Raw genomic sequence first — 17106 nt, forward strand, 5'->3', positions numbered from 1 at the left:
AGAATGTTGGATACTAAGTTCAGCTAGCCTTAGAGTCTAACATTCTGTATCTTCTGGCACTTTGGAAAGGATATACCACTGACCTAAGTGATTAGCATTATTTTAGTTTTTCAATATTTATAAAACTACTGCCTTATACTTTATTTCTTTTATGTCTTCAGCTTAGGAGAGACCTTGAACTGAAAAATGTTCTTTCTTTATTTATTCATTCATTTATTTATCAGAGTGAGAGAAAGAAAGAGAGAGCACGAGCAGGGGGAGGGGCAGAGGGTAAGGAGCTCTGAGTAAGGAGCCTGAAGAGGGACCTGAGCTGAAGACAGACGCTTAACTCATTGAGCCACCCAGGCATCTCCCAAAATGTTCTTTATTCTAATCATTAGCAAATGTTAGCTTTCCTAATATTTGTATTTAACCTTTATTTCTAGGGTATGTTTTTGGGGTTTGAAACTATTAGGAATGCAAGGACTTTATCCTTTCTGCTTTGTGCAGCAGGGGTAAAGCTACTAGCTGGTCTTGCGTAAGTGAGGGGAAGATCACCAAGCCCAGTGATTAACCTGCTGCAAGCTATATTTAGAAGGAATGGCATTTAAATTACCTCTTCTAGTTTAAATATATGAAAGTTTATTTAGGTCAGGAAAGTTTAGAAAAGGCCTAAAAACTCTTAACATTGTGAATCTCAGTAATGGTTGAAAATTATAATTGTAATTTGTAATTTGGTTTATTGGACAAGATAGACATGTGATAGAAAACTTGAAATGATGGTTGAATGGGAAAAAAACTGCATAGAATTTCTGTAAGACATATAGAGACTTATTTTCTTTATTAAAATATTCTTATAAGTAAACATATGAGTTTGTAAAAATGCTTTCCTGTGTCAAATATTTGTGCAATCAGAGCTGAATTATAAACTATTCTTGTAATATCTAGTTATTTTGAAAGATTTATATGATGAATCCTGGATATATGACCAATAAAACTGAGGAAACAAACAAAAATGAAATAAGAAAAGGCCATTTTCAGTTTCTCTCTTGTTAGTGTAGAAACCAAAGCTATCCATAATTTCTTATTTTTTATATAGGAAATTATTATTCTCAATATAGGAGTTGTAATTCATAATGATATTTTTATTTTACATTCTGGAGATACATTTTCTTTACGTGTAGAAGGTATATTGTTAAAATATAAATAAGGTAAACTCTCAGACCATTAGTCAGCTATGAACTATTATCTTAATATAAATTGCAGTTAAATGAAAAATCTCAAATGGAAACTTAACTAAGTCAAGCAAACTTTCTAATAGTAGCATGCTATGCTAATATGGGTACTATACACTGATTCTTATTATCCAAAAGAGTAGTGATATAAAATAATGAAATCAAGAACTTACTCTGCAAGAGGAAATTAAGAGCTTGGGTATCTTTAAACAGGGCGTTCTCTCACAGAAATGTTCTGGGAAGGTGTGAGTCTTTAATTTCTAATTTAAAATGGTAGACATTTGTGTGAATATTGCGTGAGTTATGTATTGTCCAAAGTGTTTTAAAAATCTTGCTTTTCGTAGAATGATGAAACAAATAATGATAATATTCAATCAATGTTGGGGCACGTGGGTGGCTCAGTCAGTTAAGTATCTAACTCTTGATTTCAGCTCAGGTCATGATCTCAGGGTCCTGGGATAGAGCCCCACTTCACTGAGCCCTATATTGGGCTCTTTGCTGGGGGTGGAGCCTGCTTGGGATTCTCTCTTTCCCTCTCCCTCTGCCCCTCCTCCTCTCATGTTCACCTGTGCATGTGTGTATGCTCTCTCTCTCTCTCTCAAAAAAAAAGAAGAGAAAAAAGAAATGTAAAGGCCTCTTAAATATACATTCTACAATTTTTTTCACATGCAAGTTTGTGACAAGTTCTTCAAGTTTTCAATTTTAGTACCTATACATTTACACACCAAAAAAAATGATGAATTTACCAAATGGGGCAGAGTGATTTGCAAAATTTCCATTTCATAAAATGATAAATCCTAGTGACAAATTACATGTATTTTATGTAATTTTAATTATATTTTATACAAAACCTCTCAACAACAAATCTGTCATTAAAAGTGAAGGATACTAATACCTTATAAAGAATGCAAACACAATTTTTCCATTTATTTATTTTTTTAAAAGATTTTATTTATTTATTAGAGAGGAAGAGAAAGAGCATGAGCAGGGGACTGGGAGAAGGAGAAGCAGTCTCCCAGCTGAGCAGGGAGCCCCACATGGGGCTCCATCCCAGGACTCTGGGATCACCACCTGAGTGGAAGGTAGACACTTTACTGACTGAGCCACCCAGGCACCCCACAATTTTACCATTTCTACATTACTTATTTGACATGAATGAAATGAAACAATCTCATTGGCTTTGAAAGTTAGAAGAAATTTAGAGATTATCTATATCAAAGGTCATTAATTGCTCTATACAGAAAAGTCCATGGTGGGCTTTTAGACTGCAGGTACTCAAACCCCTTCTAGCCATTCATGTCTTCTCCCCCACTAAAATGTACATATGATACTAAAGTCTTATCATTTCAAAAAATAATTCAAGTGAATATATGTGTGTGTGTTAATAATATATATATGCAATATATATGCTAATAAATGCTAATAAAAAAGGCTCTAAAAATCTAATTCTGTATTTTAAAGACATGGAACAGTTGAGCAGAAGTGATGTTTTTATGTAAAGGCAAGATAAGGGCCTTCTCTTATTTCTCAAAACAAGCACAGACAATAATACATTTATTATACCTGTAGGTGATGATAACTATAATCTTTGGAAGAGTATAACCCAGGATTTTGAAAGGAAGGAGACCCCAGAAGCCAGCTGGGGTATAGTGGTGCACAATAGATCAGACCAACTAATTTACAAGCTCCTAAACTGGACAATAATAGTGTGATTTCAGTCATTGTTGTTGTTTATTTATTTAATGTAGCATGCTTCCCATAAATGAAAAATTTTAATTTAAATATAATTGCTGTATTAGGTTTGTATGTAATTGTAAAAATAATCATATAAGATTTCCCATTAAAAATCACATTTTTATACTTTTAAAATATTCTAAAATTGTGTGAAAACAAAATATATGGCCTAAGTGCCTAATACCAAGAAGCTAGCATCCTAGCTGTGAAATAAAATCTTTTGGTATTTACTTACAGAAAATAAATACGCTAAATCATGAGAGTCTATTACAGACTTTCAGAAGGCAGGCAAGTAGTATTTAGGAAAGAATTCTTATAGTAAGCAGGGGAGGAATACAGTAAAGAAAATAATCACAACCCAGAAAAAAAAAAAAGTGATTTTTCTTTTTTTGCAATTGTGAATGATCAAATTTATAATCCTCTTTATAATTGTGATTTGGGTTTTTATTAAAATCAATATATTTTCAGTTGTTGGCTAATGCAGGATCCAAATTACATCATAGAATTTGAACTTGAGAATTAAGTTTGAGATCACCTACCTTGAGCAATTAACTTAAACAAGTAAAAATTGAATTAAACAGTTAAAAAGAATTGTTTATTCTGGAATTAACTGAAGATCTTAAAAATTGAAAATACCCAGTTTCTATCTCCAGAGATTCTGATTGTATAGGTCTGTGATGAGTTCCAAAGAATCTCTGTTTTGAACAAGCTACTCATGGGATTGTGACATGCACTATGGATTCAATGGATTGTTAAATAAATCCTACAAAATATGGTTAAAGATTTGATGGAAAATTCTAAACCATTGCAGTAGGGCTCTAGATTCAAAACACAGCTATGGATTCCTAAGATTTTTCACTTCCTCAATTAGATTTTAGGTGTAAGACTTTGCTCCACTTATTGTTTATGTGCAATTTCTCTTTTATGAAGTGACAGAATTTTCAACATCAACTATATCTTGTGAGTGCTTTATGGGTTTATTTTTTTCTAATGCTACTGTAATTAATGACATAATACACTATATAGATACAAGCCAAGACTGTTGCATGTTAATAATCTAAATCAAGAGTAACTATCTTGGCAGTACTACTATTCATATGACACTTTTCATTTAGGATAAATTAAGTTTTTGTGGAGTTCTAAAGTGAATGATTTGTTGTCCTCATAAATGTATGCACTTCAATTTGACTTCTAATTCTTACTAAGTTTAATACAGTTGTCTACGTGGTAAAATATTTAGGTAGTTATTTTTTCTTAAGATTTTACTTATTTATTTGAGAGAAAGATAACACAAATGGGGCGTGGTGGGGAGGGGCAGAGGGAGAGGGCTCTATCCCAGGGGCTGGATTCCAGGACCTGGAGATCATGACTTGAGCTGAAAGCAGACGCTTAACTGACTGAGCCACCCAGGCGCACCTATTTAGGTAGCCATTAAAAAGAATCCTCTGGAATTGAAATATCTCTTTAAGTTAAATATCAATATATTTTACAAATTTAAAAATTTCAAAAGGAAATTCAGGGAAAAAATAGTGATGCTTACCCAGTTAAATTTAGAGACAGTTGTGAATAATTCTTAAAAATTCTTAATCAAAGTGCATAATTTTTACCCTAAAGTGTTTTTCAGTGGCTTGGCTATGTACACCAGTAATTCCTCAGCCAGTGAGTTGTTGCAGACTCACCAGCATATATTAATTGAGTTTAAGTAGTCAAAAAATCTGCTTGAGAATTTTGCTTCGTGCCATAATCAAACCAGTTGCCCTGAAGGTCTGTGCTGCAGCTAATAAATTGATTTTAGATAAAATATGATGATTAATGCATTCATGGTCTCTACATAATCTATATTTTATGATGAGAGAGAGAAAAAGAGAAATTGGAACTCAAATTTGTAAGTGAATGCTAAAGCTGGACGGTGACCATATCAGCACTGAGGTCCTAAAACTCAGACTTGAAGCTAAAAGAGGTGAACATTAGATCATTGTAAGCCAGGCTGCATGAAGAAGATTATAGTGGTTTTTAATGGGCAGTTAAACCATTTTCCTCAAAGCAGAAAAAGTAAATCTCTTTGGAAGAAAGCATACTTAATCTTCACTCCAGTGTTCCCTAGGAGTGAGATCATTCACAGATGAGTGAAAAACAAAGATCACATAGAGAAAAAGGCCTAATGGCTGAGCATTTGCTGATACAACTAACAAGAGGGCATTTCCAATGGCCACTTATTGTTGGCAGAGATCCTGATCCATCCTCAGTGGTGTTGGGCTTTCCTGATGATGTCAGAGAGATACACATTCCATTCTGTGGCAGAATGAGCCTACCTGAGCTGAGGAATGAGGGATCTGGGTCACTTTCTTCTGTTACATAAGATAAATTGCCGTTGCCCCTCAAATCCTGGGTTCCAAACAAGTTTGTCTTCTTAAAATCTTTGAGAGTTCTCCTTCAGTTGCTTCTTGTATTATTTCCAGGGTTTATAGTTGTGTTTAGAAGGGAGGGGCAGGAAGAAAGAGGACTATGACATTTTGACTGAAAGCTAAACTGCCATTTTTGAAAATGTGCCTAATAACTAGTCTATTCTTGAAAATTTCCAGACAAGGAAGAAGGCTGGGAGAACATTCTGGAAGTTAGAGAGAGTATCTTAATTTGTAATCACTTCCAGGGTACTCTTTGCCCAATCATAAATTTCCCATTCACCAAACGTGATTATTTTTTTTCCTCTCTCTGGAAAAAAAAAAGGTGAGGATAACAAATTTGTACTGTTAATTATTTTTTTCACTATAAAATCACATTAAGGGGCGCCTGGGTGGCTCAGTCGTTAAGCGTCTGCCTTCGGCTCAGGTCATGATCCCAGAGTCCTGGGATCGAGCCCCACGTCGGGCTCCCTGCTCCGCGGGAAGCCTGCTTCTCCCTCTCCCACTCCCCCTGCTTGTGTTCCTGCTCTCGTTGTGTCTCTCTCTGTCAAATAAATAAAATCTTTAAAAAATAATAAAAATAAAATAAAAAAAAATCACATTAAGATTTTTCTTCATCTTTGTCAAAAGTTTAATTTCATATTATTTCTACAAATAGTGTATCCTGGGCTTACGAGTTTCTGTGAGACAACTTTGGCCAAAAATTGTGTCCATTTACTTTCATATAGTCCTATGAAAAGTCTGCCTTAACCCAGTGAATCTGCCTCAAATGAAATAAAGAAACTATGAATTGATCTCATCATTGCATCATTTCAGCTATAAAAAGACCTGGAATACCTTCCTACTTTGAGGTAGACATTTTTGTTTGCAATCCTACAAATCATAGACATTCCAGAACTGCTTAGGAATACAAATAAAAAAAAAAATCCACAACCAGAAGGCAGAACAGAGTGTGACAATACCTGAATTTTACATAAGATTGTTTTGAGTTGAAAATAAAAGGATTTGAAAATGATATACATCTAACAACGCAGTATTCCCGGCTCTCATATTCTACTCTTGCACCTGCCTTCAAGATACCATCACCAGAGATAACCCTCATCAGTAACTAGTACTCAATATTCTCTTGCTTTGTTTTGTTTTTTATAACTCTTTGAAATGGGTATAATGGTGTTTCTAAATTTTTGGAACTTATTAAAACTTAATAGTATATTGCTAAGATTCAATGCATATGGCTGCTGTCGCTATGAATTATTCATTCTGGTTGCTATATAGTCATTTGCCCACTGTTCTACCTTATCATCAAGATTCACAGTATTATTTTTGTGTGATGAATTTTAAGGTCCTAGTTATATTATTAAAAATGACTATAAGAGCAGTCCATGGAAGAACAATAAAAGTGAGTTTTGAACCAAGGACCAAGTTTGTGCACATAGGTCAACTTTATAAGATAAAGGAAAAGGTACTTTCAGATTTCAATTTCCAGAAAAATGACAGAAACATCTTTGACCACAAGTTGCCTAAAATGTTGAATTTGGGCTTACTAAAGTGGATTTACAGGAAAGAAAAGGAAATCCATAGGTGCCACTAATGCAGAAGAAACTGAAAGGCAATGCAGAAAGATGCAAACTCATTTTGCAAATCAAAAATTCTTTGGACTAAATAAAGACAACAATCCTATGTTTGTTCTGGTATAAAGTTCAAATTAACCCTATTTTCATACTGTGAGAATCTTGAAGAAAAGAGTGATATAAAATTTGATCCAAAACCCATGACATCTATAGAGTGCAAAGCAGAAATAAAGGTAACTCTGTTCTGGAGGGATCATTTTATAAGCCAGTCAATGGACTTTTCATTTAAGGAAAAAAATCCCTTCAAAACAGAAGCACACAATGAAAAATTTCAAAACACAAACAGAAATAATTTTCTAGGAAATGATAGAATTATTTGAAAGGGACAATATGTAAGTATGCTTAAATTGGCTAAAGTAGGGGCGCCTGGGTGGCTCAGATGGTTAAGTGTCTGCCTTCAGCTCAGGTCATGACCCCAGGGTCCTGGGATTGAGCCCCGCATCGGTTCCCTGCTTGGTGGGGCGCCTGCTTCTCCCTCTCCCTCTACTGTTCCCTGTGCTTGTGCTCTCTCGCTCTGTCAAATAAATAAATACAATCTTTTAAAAAAAATTGGCTAAAGTAAAATTTTTAAATATTATATTCTACAAGCAAAACATAAGGCTCTATTAAAGATATAAGACTTGATAAATGCCATTTTTTCTGTTTCATTTGGAAATAATAGTAAATATCATGTAAAAATATAATTTTATATAAGGATAAAGTTTATGCTAATTGTAGTTTATAATCTCATCATTGACTAGTAATTATGGCCTATTTTCTCTATATATTGGGCAATCCTTAGAACTTAAGACAGATTTGTTACCATCCTACAACTTTACTTGAAAGGAAACATAAACACTCACCCACAATACCACATAATACAGGAAACCAATGAAAGTAATGGTCTCTCTCCCCCCCCCTTCTCTCTCATACTGGTTTATTTTGCAAAATAACAAGACAAGGTAGGAGTCTGTCTAAGGTTTACTAAGACAGTGAGAAATAGTACCTGAATTATTAGTTAAATCTTCCCTTTTAATTCAATCATAATTTTTTTGGAAATTAGGATAAAAGACTGGATTATATCCCCTTAAATGGCATAGTGGGACTCAAAAGCCATGCCTTCATTGTGTTTTTCTTCTTAGTTTATGGGATCAATTTTCCATATGGTATTTGTAGTTCTTACAGGAAAGTTTGTATTTTGGCTTTCTCTCTTATAAAACACATGTTCTTGAGTTCTTGGAATCTGATTGAGCATCCTCTGTCTCAGAGGATGCCCAGAAGGCCGTTTTTATGTTATCTCTGGGGTTTATACACACACAGCCTCCAGCCAGAGACTGGGCTTTAATTATTTTAACTTAAGAGGGCTTTCCAGTTGTGGGTGGGCACAGACATAATTTTCCCTTTGTCTTTCTTTTTTCCACACAGATTTTTTTGAGCCAAAAAACCAGAAAAAGTAAGAGTAATACTTCCCACCCATGCTTTCATCATGTTGTTAAGATTTGCTGCATCGCAAAAAGAAAAGTAAAGTAGTTTGGATTAAACAACGATAGCATTGAAAATAGAAGCAAATTCATATTCAGGTTCAAAGAAATAACAAAAATAAAAACCAAAACCCCTCAGGCTTTATTTTCTAGTCTTAGCCAAAGAAGAAAAAGAGAAAACTCAGAAAGAAAAGCTCTTGTGTGGGTATATGTATCCAACGTTGCTGTCATGCTAATGTTCAGAATCTCATGAGAAATCTTGGTTTCCATAGTGAGTGCAATTGTATGTCTGACACACTGCACTAATATAAGATGGTATGAATGTTGACAGACTATATAGAAAGCAAAAAGGCACTGAAGCCAACATAAGAGTATCTGCTAAATCATAATCTGGAATTTCCTTTGTTATGGTCTGGCAAATTTCCCATTATCAAACTAGAGTAAAAATAGTAGTACTACTGGGGATTATCCAGTATTAACTTGTCCAGATTTTTTCCTTACCCCTTAGGCTTAAATACTGTTTGTCTCTTTATTTTAAGTATATGACCCTGTCTCCATTAATGAATAATCAAGGGCATTGAAGATTAAAACCTTTAATTTCTTTCCTTTCAATTAAAACTTTATATGCCTATTTGTCCATTTTTAATAAAAATATACCACATATCTATCATAATTCACCCTTTACAAAGTACAATTTCTCATGTATGCTTCAGAGTAAGCTCTGAAAGTTAGATGGAAAGAAAGTATTCTGCCTGTTTGATGAATAAGGAAACAGAGGAGCAGAGTAGTAAATGGCTTGGCTAAGTAACCAGTCTTAGTAAGTGATCAAACCACAGGATTCTGCCTACCAGCCTATACAATCTGGAGTCAGAATTTTGAGTCAAAATCCTGTCCCTGTCACAGCTTCCTGGGCAAAGAACCCCTGAGTTCCTTAATTGTAAAGTTGGAATAAAAACTTTTTGTATTTTAGATTTTTGTGAGAGTTAAAAGATTTATTATATGCAAAGCATTTAGGACAGCACCTGTTTGGTACATCCTTAATAAATGTTAACTATTGTTATTATTTCTTGAGAAATAATGATTTTTTTTCACTTGTGTGAAACCTTAGTCCCTTACTTATAACTTGTATTCCTTTCCCCATCCTAGTCTACACATATCCTCCCCCCATTTAAATAGTCAATTTAGCCATGCTCTGCCTTGGATCTTTTTCTGTCTACCAACATGATCAGGACTCTGTCATATATAAGAAAACAATCACTGTTAATGCTTCAAGTATCATCTTTTTCTCTCTCACTCTTACCTTATTTTTTTTTCCAAAAAGCTACATTTGACTTTCCAGCTGGAAATGACTTTTTAGTTCCATCACTCTTATTTCACAGGTGATGCACAGGGAGCCCCGAGAATTGAGTGCTTTGTGCAAGGAGAAACAAGGCACCAACCAAGAGGAGCAGACCAAATCCCTGAAACCTGGTCAGGCCCTGTGAAGAAACCAGTGTTTTTTCACACTCACATACTTTTCCTGCCCCCATTTGTGCACCCTAACTTACTCACCAAGCTCCTACCTTTGCGATTTTTGCTCCATATCTCTAAAAATGAAGACTTTGACTCACTCTTTTCAGCATGTAAAACTCTCGATTTTCTTTTATATGTTTGCTTTCCAATATAATGTACAATATTGAGTTTCCTGTTTTAATTCTCCTTTTAAAATGCATTCTTTTATGACTTCAGGTCTCACATTTGGGTCTTTAATCCAGTTTGAGTTTATTTTTGTGTATGGTGTAAGAAAGTGGTCTAGTGTCATTCTTTTCTGTGTGACTGTCCAGTTTTCCCAACACCATTTGTTGAAGAGATGGTCTTTTTCCTAATGCATATGCTTGCCTTCTTTGTCAAAGATTAGTTGACCATATAATCATGGGTTTATTTGTGGATTTTCTATTCTGTTCCATTAATCTATGTGTCTATTTTTGTGCTAGTACCATTCTGTTTTGATTACTACAGCTTTGTAATATAACCTGAAGTCTGGAATTGGTTACCTCCAGTTTTCTCTTTCTTTTCAATATTACTTTGACTATCCAGGATCTCTTATGATTCCATACAGATTTTAGGATTGTTTGTTCTGGTTCTGTGAAAAATACTGGTGGTATTGTAATAGATATTGCATTAAATCTGTAGATTGCTTTGGGTAGTATAGACATTTTAACAATTTGTTCTTCCAATCCATGAGCATGGAATGGCTTTCCATTTCTTTGTGTCATCTTCAGTTTCTTTCATCAATGTTTTATAGTTATCAGAGAACAGGTCTTGATCCACCTCCTTGGTTAAGTTTATTGCTAGGTATTTTATTATTTTTGGTGCAATTATAAATGGGATTGTTTTCTTAATTTCTCTTTCTGCTACTTCATCATTACTATATTGAAGTGCCGCAGATTTCTGTATGTTGATTTTGTATCCTGCAACTTTACTGAATTCATAATTAGTTCTAATAGTTTTTTGGTAGAGTCTTTTGCAGAGCAGCACTTTTTTTTTTTTAATTTTAATGAAGTCCACCTTATTTACATTGCTTTTATGGATCATGTCTAGCATCATCATCATACCCAGAGTCATCTAAGTTTTCTCCTCTGTTATCTACTTGGAGTTTTATAATTTAGGGTTTTACATTTAGATCTATGATCTATTTTGAGTTAATTTTCATGAAAGGTGTAAAATCTGTGTCTAGATTTTTTTTTCCATTAGATATCTGGTTATTCTAGCACCATATTTTGAAAGAACTGTCTTTGTTCCATTTTATTGCCTTTGCTCTCTTAATAAAGATCAGTTCACTGTACTTACATAGGTTTATTTCTGAGCTCTCTATTCTGTTCCATTGATCTGTTTGTCTATTTTTTCACCAATACATACTGTTTTGTTTACTATAGCTTTACAGTAGTCTTAAAGCTAGGTTTTCAGTCCTCCAACTTTATTCTCCTCCTTCAATGTTGTATTGGTTAGTCTGTGTCTTTTGACTCTCCATATAAACTTTAAACTCACTTTGTTATATCCATAAAATAACTTGTTTGGATTTTGATTGGGATTGCACTGAATCCAGAGATCAAATTTGGAAGAACTGGCATCTGGACAATATTGAGTCTTCCAAACAAAGCATTTTGTTTGTAGGTCTTAGTTCAAATAATTTCAGCAGCAAAATCCTTAAAACTAATCTCTCATATAATCATCCAGAATACTGTAATAGATATATATTTTTTAAGTTATTAGGAGTAAAAGTATATGTCTAAGAGATTAGATTTTTCACAAATATCTGTATAATTTAAGGCACATTGTTGTACTTAAATTTATTTTTTTTAATTTTAATCACAATTATCTATTATTTGTGTACATCATTTCTTAATATATGTTCTAAAGAATATAATTTTTCCAAGGTATACCATAAAAATTGGGTTCATGGACAATGAGTTTGGAAATTATATAAACTATTACTCCCAACACCTCAGAGATTAATAATGCATAGTAGCCTATGAAATACCCTGAGAATTTGAGCAGAAAATTAAAAAAACTGTTGATATCAGTGATTCTATACTTTATGTATATCTGTCTGTTGATCTATCTATACTACATTTTGATTTGATATTGATCTTACTAAAGTGACTGATTGATATTGATATTACTGAACTCTGGCCAAATTTTCCAAATAACTTTCACCAAAAAGTATGTTTATCATAGTAACTAGGTAAATGTGCATACTCTTTTGTGAATTACAGAGAATTTCAGTTTCTGAATGGAACTATTCAATGAAACTTGAATAAAACTCAAATAGTAGTAGTAATAGCAAAAACAGTCATAAACACTAAAATTTACTTTGTATTTACCATGTCCCTGGCATTCTGCTGGACCTGCATTTTCATGTAATCATATCTAAAACCTTTGAAGTGAGTACTACTGTCAGTGCATGTTACTTGTGAGGGCATTGAGGCCCACAGACTTAATTAATTCTTTAAAGCTATACAGTTCATAAGAGCAAAACAGTGATTTCTAATTGGTTTATCTAAATCCAGAATCCATACTTCCAACTGCTATTTCAAACTTCTTTCCCTCAAAATAGAAATTAACCAAGAAAACATATGATTATTATGGGTTGAATTGTGAACCCCCCCAAAAAGACGTGCTCAAGTTCAATTCCTTTATACCCGTGAATCTGATATATATATTTTTTTGAAATAGTCTTTCAGATGTAATCAAGTTAAGAGGAAGTCATGTTGGAGTAGAGTAGGCCCTTAATTTAATATGGTATCCTTATAAGAAAGGAAGAGAACATAGGAAGAACACCATATGACAATGAAAGCAGAGATTGTAGTGCTGCATCTACAAGCTAAGGAAGGCCAAGAATTGCTGGCAACAGCAGAAGCTAAGAGAAAAGCAAAGAACAGATTATCCACCAGAGCATTCAGAGAAAACATAGCTCTGGTGACACCTTGAATTTGAACTTTGAGATTCCAGATTATGAAAGAATGTACTTCTGTTGCTTTAAGCCATCCAGTTTGTGGTATTTTGCTATGGCAGTCCTAGGAAACTTAAAACACTGAACAGTTACATTGAGTGTTTAAAACTAATAGGATAGCCGTATTTCTCATATTTGCAGAAATGTTTACAGATTATTAGAAAATGGTTGATATAGAATATATCTCATCCCCCCAACTTGCAATATAATTTAAAATAATTAAAACTAAATTTTCAAATTAATGCATCTAAAATAATAATAATAATAAATGAATTTCATTCAGGAAACAAGTATACATGTTTTCATTTAAAAATGTGTTCTATATATGTCTATTTGTTATCGATTTTGATCAAATTGAAATTAAATTTAAAATTTTGCATTTATGATTAACAACATATTGTAGGGAATAAATTATTTTATCCCACCCCACTCCCAAATTGCCAAGAGAATTACAGAAGAATTTTAAGTTGTCAAGACAGGAAACATCATTTTATGTTCATTTTTATGTCTTCTATGATTCTTATTTAAAGTAATCATCAAATCTCCCTCCTGCTCAAAAAATTGCATTTTCCCAGAAATGTGCTGGTTTCTTGTAATCATATATAACAGTCTTGTATAACACTGAGTCATTACCCCCAGGACAATCATATTCCAGTAAAAATAAAAGTTGAGGACAAATTAGAGACAACCTTCATCTCAAGAAGTTTTTTTGTTTTTTTTTTTAAGATTTTATTTATTTATTTGACAGAGAGAGACACAGCGAGAAAGGGAACACAAGCAGGGGGAGTGGGAGAGGGAGAATCAGGCTTCCCGCAGAGCAGGGAGCCCGATGCGGGGCTTGATCCCAGGACCCTGAGATCACGACCTGAGCCAAAGGCAGACGCTTAATGACTGAGCCACCCAGGCGCCCCTCATCTCAAGAAGTTGATCCCATAAATCACTTAATATTGTAATAAAAATGCCAATATACATAATTTTAACATTACACAGATATTTCACCTCATTTTTTGTGATTTTCAAAGCACATTATTATCTTTTATTATTGTTGATGTTGAAATAATGTTTGCTAAAATAAGTAATTATTAAATTTTATCAAGAAACTTCCTGAATTTCTTTTTATTTTATCATTCAGTGATACTGGAAAAATTATCAAACAATTAGAAAAGCACATAGTTGTAAAGAACATTAGCTGATAAATTTTTATATGGATGATTTTTCCAAAAAAAGTTCCTCATATAAATATTTACATACTGTTAGAATCTAAATAAAACCATAAGAGCATACAAGAAGAGCATCTTGATGTTCTAAAAAAGATTGTTGGTAACTCTTAAAGCCATGGAAAGAAATTTGCAAGAATTCCAACTATTTGGGAAAATCCAGCTGTCATCTAGAAAAATTCTACATCAGGTACAATAGGCTAGACTATTTAGTAGTAACAATTAAAACATGAAATCTGATTGACAACATGAAACGAAATTAATTCTTGCCTATATCATAATCAGACATGTTCGGTGGATCTTCTTGAGACACAGGTAGTGACTTCCATTTTTTAATGTTTCCATTTTTGAAAGATGGTCCTTGAAAATCACCTTGCAAAGGGAAAATGGATGATTGCACTGAAGTTTTTATAGCCAGAGTTGGGAAAAACCTTCAGCAAACATACAGTCACATAGCCCCAGTCTCACTGAAAAGTAGCCTGAGAGTGTAGTCTTCCTGTGTACCCAGAAAATAAATCTGGGCAACACATAGCAGTGTATCTGCCATGACCTCAAACTTCAAAGCTACACATTTAGGGAACCATAGACAATCACATTGCTTTTCAACTTCAATAAGGCAAATACATTTTGTGTAAAATGAGAGAAAGAAAGATACGAGTTCCTCTTAGGTTTTCTCCAGCCCCCAGATTCTTATACTCAGTGACAGTAAGTACTTAGACACTAATATATTTCTTCCTACTCATAGTTCTTATCAAATTTATAGTTGTATAACTTAACTGGATTATGGGATGCCCAGATACTTGGTTAAACATTACTTCTGGTTGTGTGTGAGAAGGAATTTTTGGATGAGATTAGCATTTGACTAGGTAGACTGAATAAAGCAAACTGCCCTCCTCAATGTAGGTGGGCATCATCCAATGCATTGAGGTCCTAAGTAGAATAGAAAGTGGGGAAAGCAAGAATTTACTCTGCCTGACTGATGAGCTGACACATTGATTTTCTCCTTCCCTCAGACGTGGACTTACACCCTTGGTGCTCCTGGTTATCAACTTTTCAGACTCACACTGGAACTCACCACCAGCTTTCCTGGGTATCCAGCTTGCAGAGAGCGGGTCATGAGATTTCCCAGCCTCCATAATCATGTAAGTCAAGTTTCTATATTAAATCTCTTAGATAGATGGATGGATGGATGGATGGATATATATAGATAGATATTTCTCTGGAGAACTCTCATGAATACAGTGTTTTTGTTTTGTTTTGTTTTGTTTTTGTTTGTTTCCTTCAGCTTGCATTATTTCTTCCCCAAAATGTGATCTCACACATTTTATAAATAAAATCTGCAATAGGTTAGTTCTTTATGCTATATTTTAAAATTCTTTAAGCTGTGCCATATCTAGTATATGAAAGTAATTGGGTTACAGTTTCAATTTCATAATAATATAAACAATTCAAAAACATTATTCTTTTTTAAAAATATGGAAGCGTACTGACTTTTATGCTGTAGCTTTATTTATTCCACAATCTGTAAAAAATAAGAACATTTTGAAGTGCTTATCAGTTACATTTCAGAGGTTTCTGGTCTTTGTTTTGATGAGTAAATGAAAAAATCCAATTCTAATCAAGTATGTTCACTCAAGAGAACAATAATTACCATCATTTTCTTCTCCAGCTGTGGAAATGGTTCTGGTTTATTTATTTACCAATCACTTGTATGGTACTTACTATAACCAAGTCAGTGTTTTACAAATACTCATTTTGTAAAACCTATGTCTACCTTCTGGGGTAGACACTATTATTAATGTCATTCTATAATGAGAATACAAGGCAGGAGAGGTTAAATAACTTGCCAGGTAACAAAAACAGTTAGTGGTAAAGCTGATAGATGGATGGAAGATAGATAGATAGATAGATAGATAGATAGATAGATAGATAGATAGATAGATGATAGATAGAGGCACAGAGAAAGTTCCAGTATCCATTTCTTTGGCACAAAAAGAGAAAAGTAGCCACAGGGAGACAGTCAACTCTTGATAATGCCTTGTCATTTCAGATGGTTATTTCTTTGGTTTCTTATCCCTGTTAGAAAGCCAAGCTAGTAAAATTAACTTAACAAAATAGGCAGTTTATTTCTGAACCTGGATAGTATTAGTGTGGCAATTACTGTGCTCATGGATACTAGTTCCTTTAGAATAGGAATGAATTCTAGGAGTTTGGCTACTCTTATAGCCATATTTAAGGAAGGACAAACATTGTTTTTGAGTTATTGACTCTATTAATAATGTAGAGGCTAAGAAAATGGCTTATATTTTTACATATTCTAGAAATGAAGTAAGCATCTGGTCATGGGAGAGCCACTGTACTCTGGTTTGGAAACAAAGGGAATGTGTTTGGTAATAATTTCTTCAAAAGAATCACTGAAGAGACAGTGATGATTCAGAAACTATCCTCTGAGGAAATTTATCATGCTCTTTGCAGGAGACAAACAGCCTTCAATTTTGTATGCAAATTCTTGTCAGCAAGTACACAATGGTGTAATAGACAATGTATGATCATGCTAGGAAATTGGTTTTATCATTGTTATTCTTATTATTTATTTTACATTAGTAAAGAAATTCCTGGTTTGTTTTCTTCAAATCTAGTCAAGAACACTATTAGTGAATATTGACTCATTTACCTTGAATGTTCCAGGTGCAAAACTTGTGTTTCTAACTAGATATACGCATATTTCTTTTTAGTCATTTGTTTAGTTATGGCACAGACCTATTTCTGTGTTCACCTATCACTATCACATCTAGTGATGTGATAAAAGGCACATCACTAACAGCTGACAGAAGCCACTCAGGCCATATCTACATAAAAGGACAAGTTTGTCACTCTTTTCAAAAATGTGTTTCAGATATCATGATACAACTTGTAAATTATCATTTGATAAGAAAACCTATTGAAACTTCTTTGG

The sequence above is a fragment of the Halichoerus grypus genome, chromosome 12, assembly GCF_964656455.1.
Source record: "Halichoerus grypus chromosome 12, mHalGry1.hap1.1, whole genome shotgun sequence".
In the NCBI taxonomy this organism is placed as follows: Eukaryota; Metazoa; Chordata; class Mammalia; order Carnivora; family Phocidae; genus Halichoerus; species Halichoerus grypus.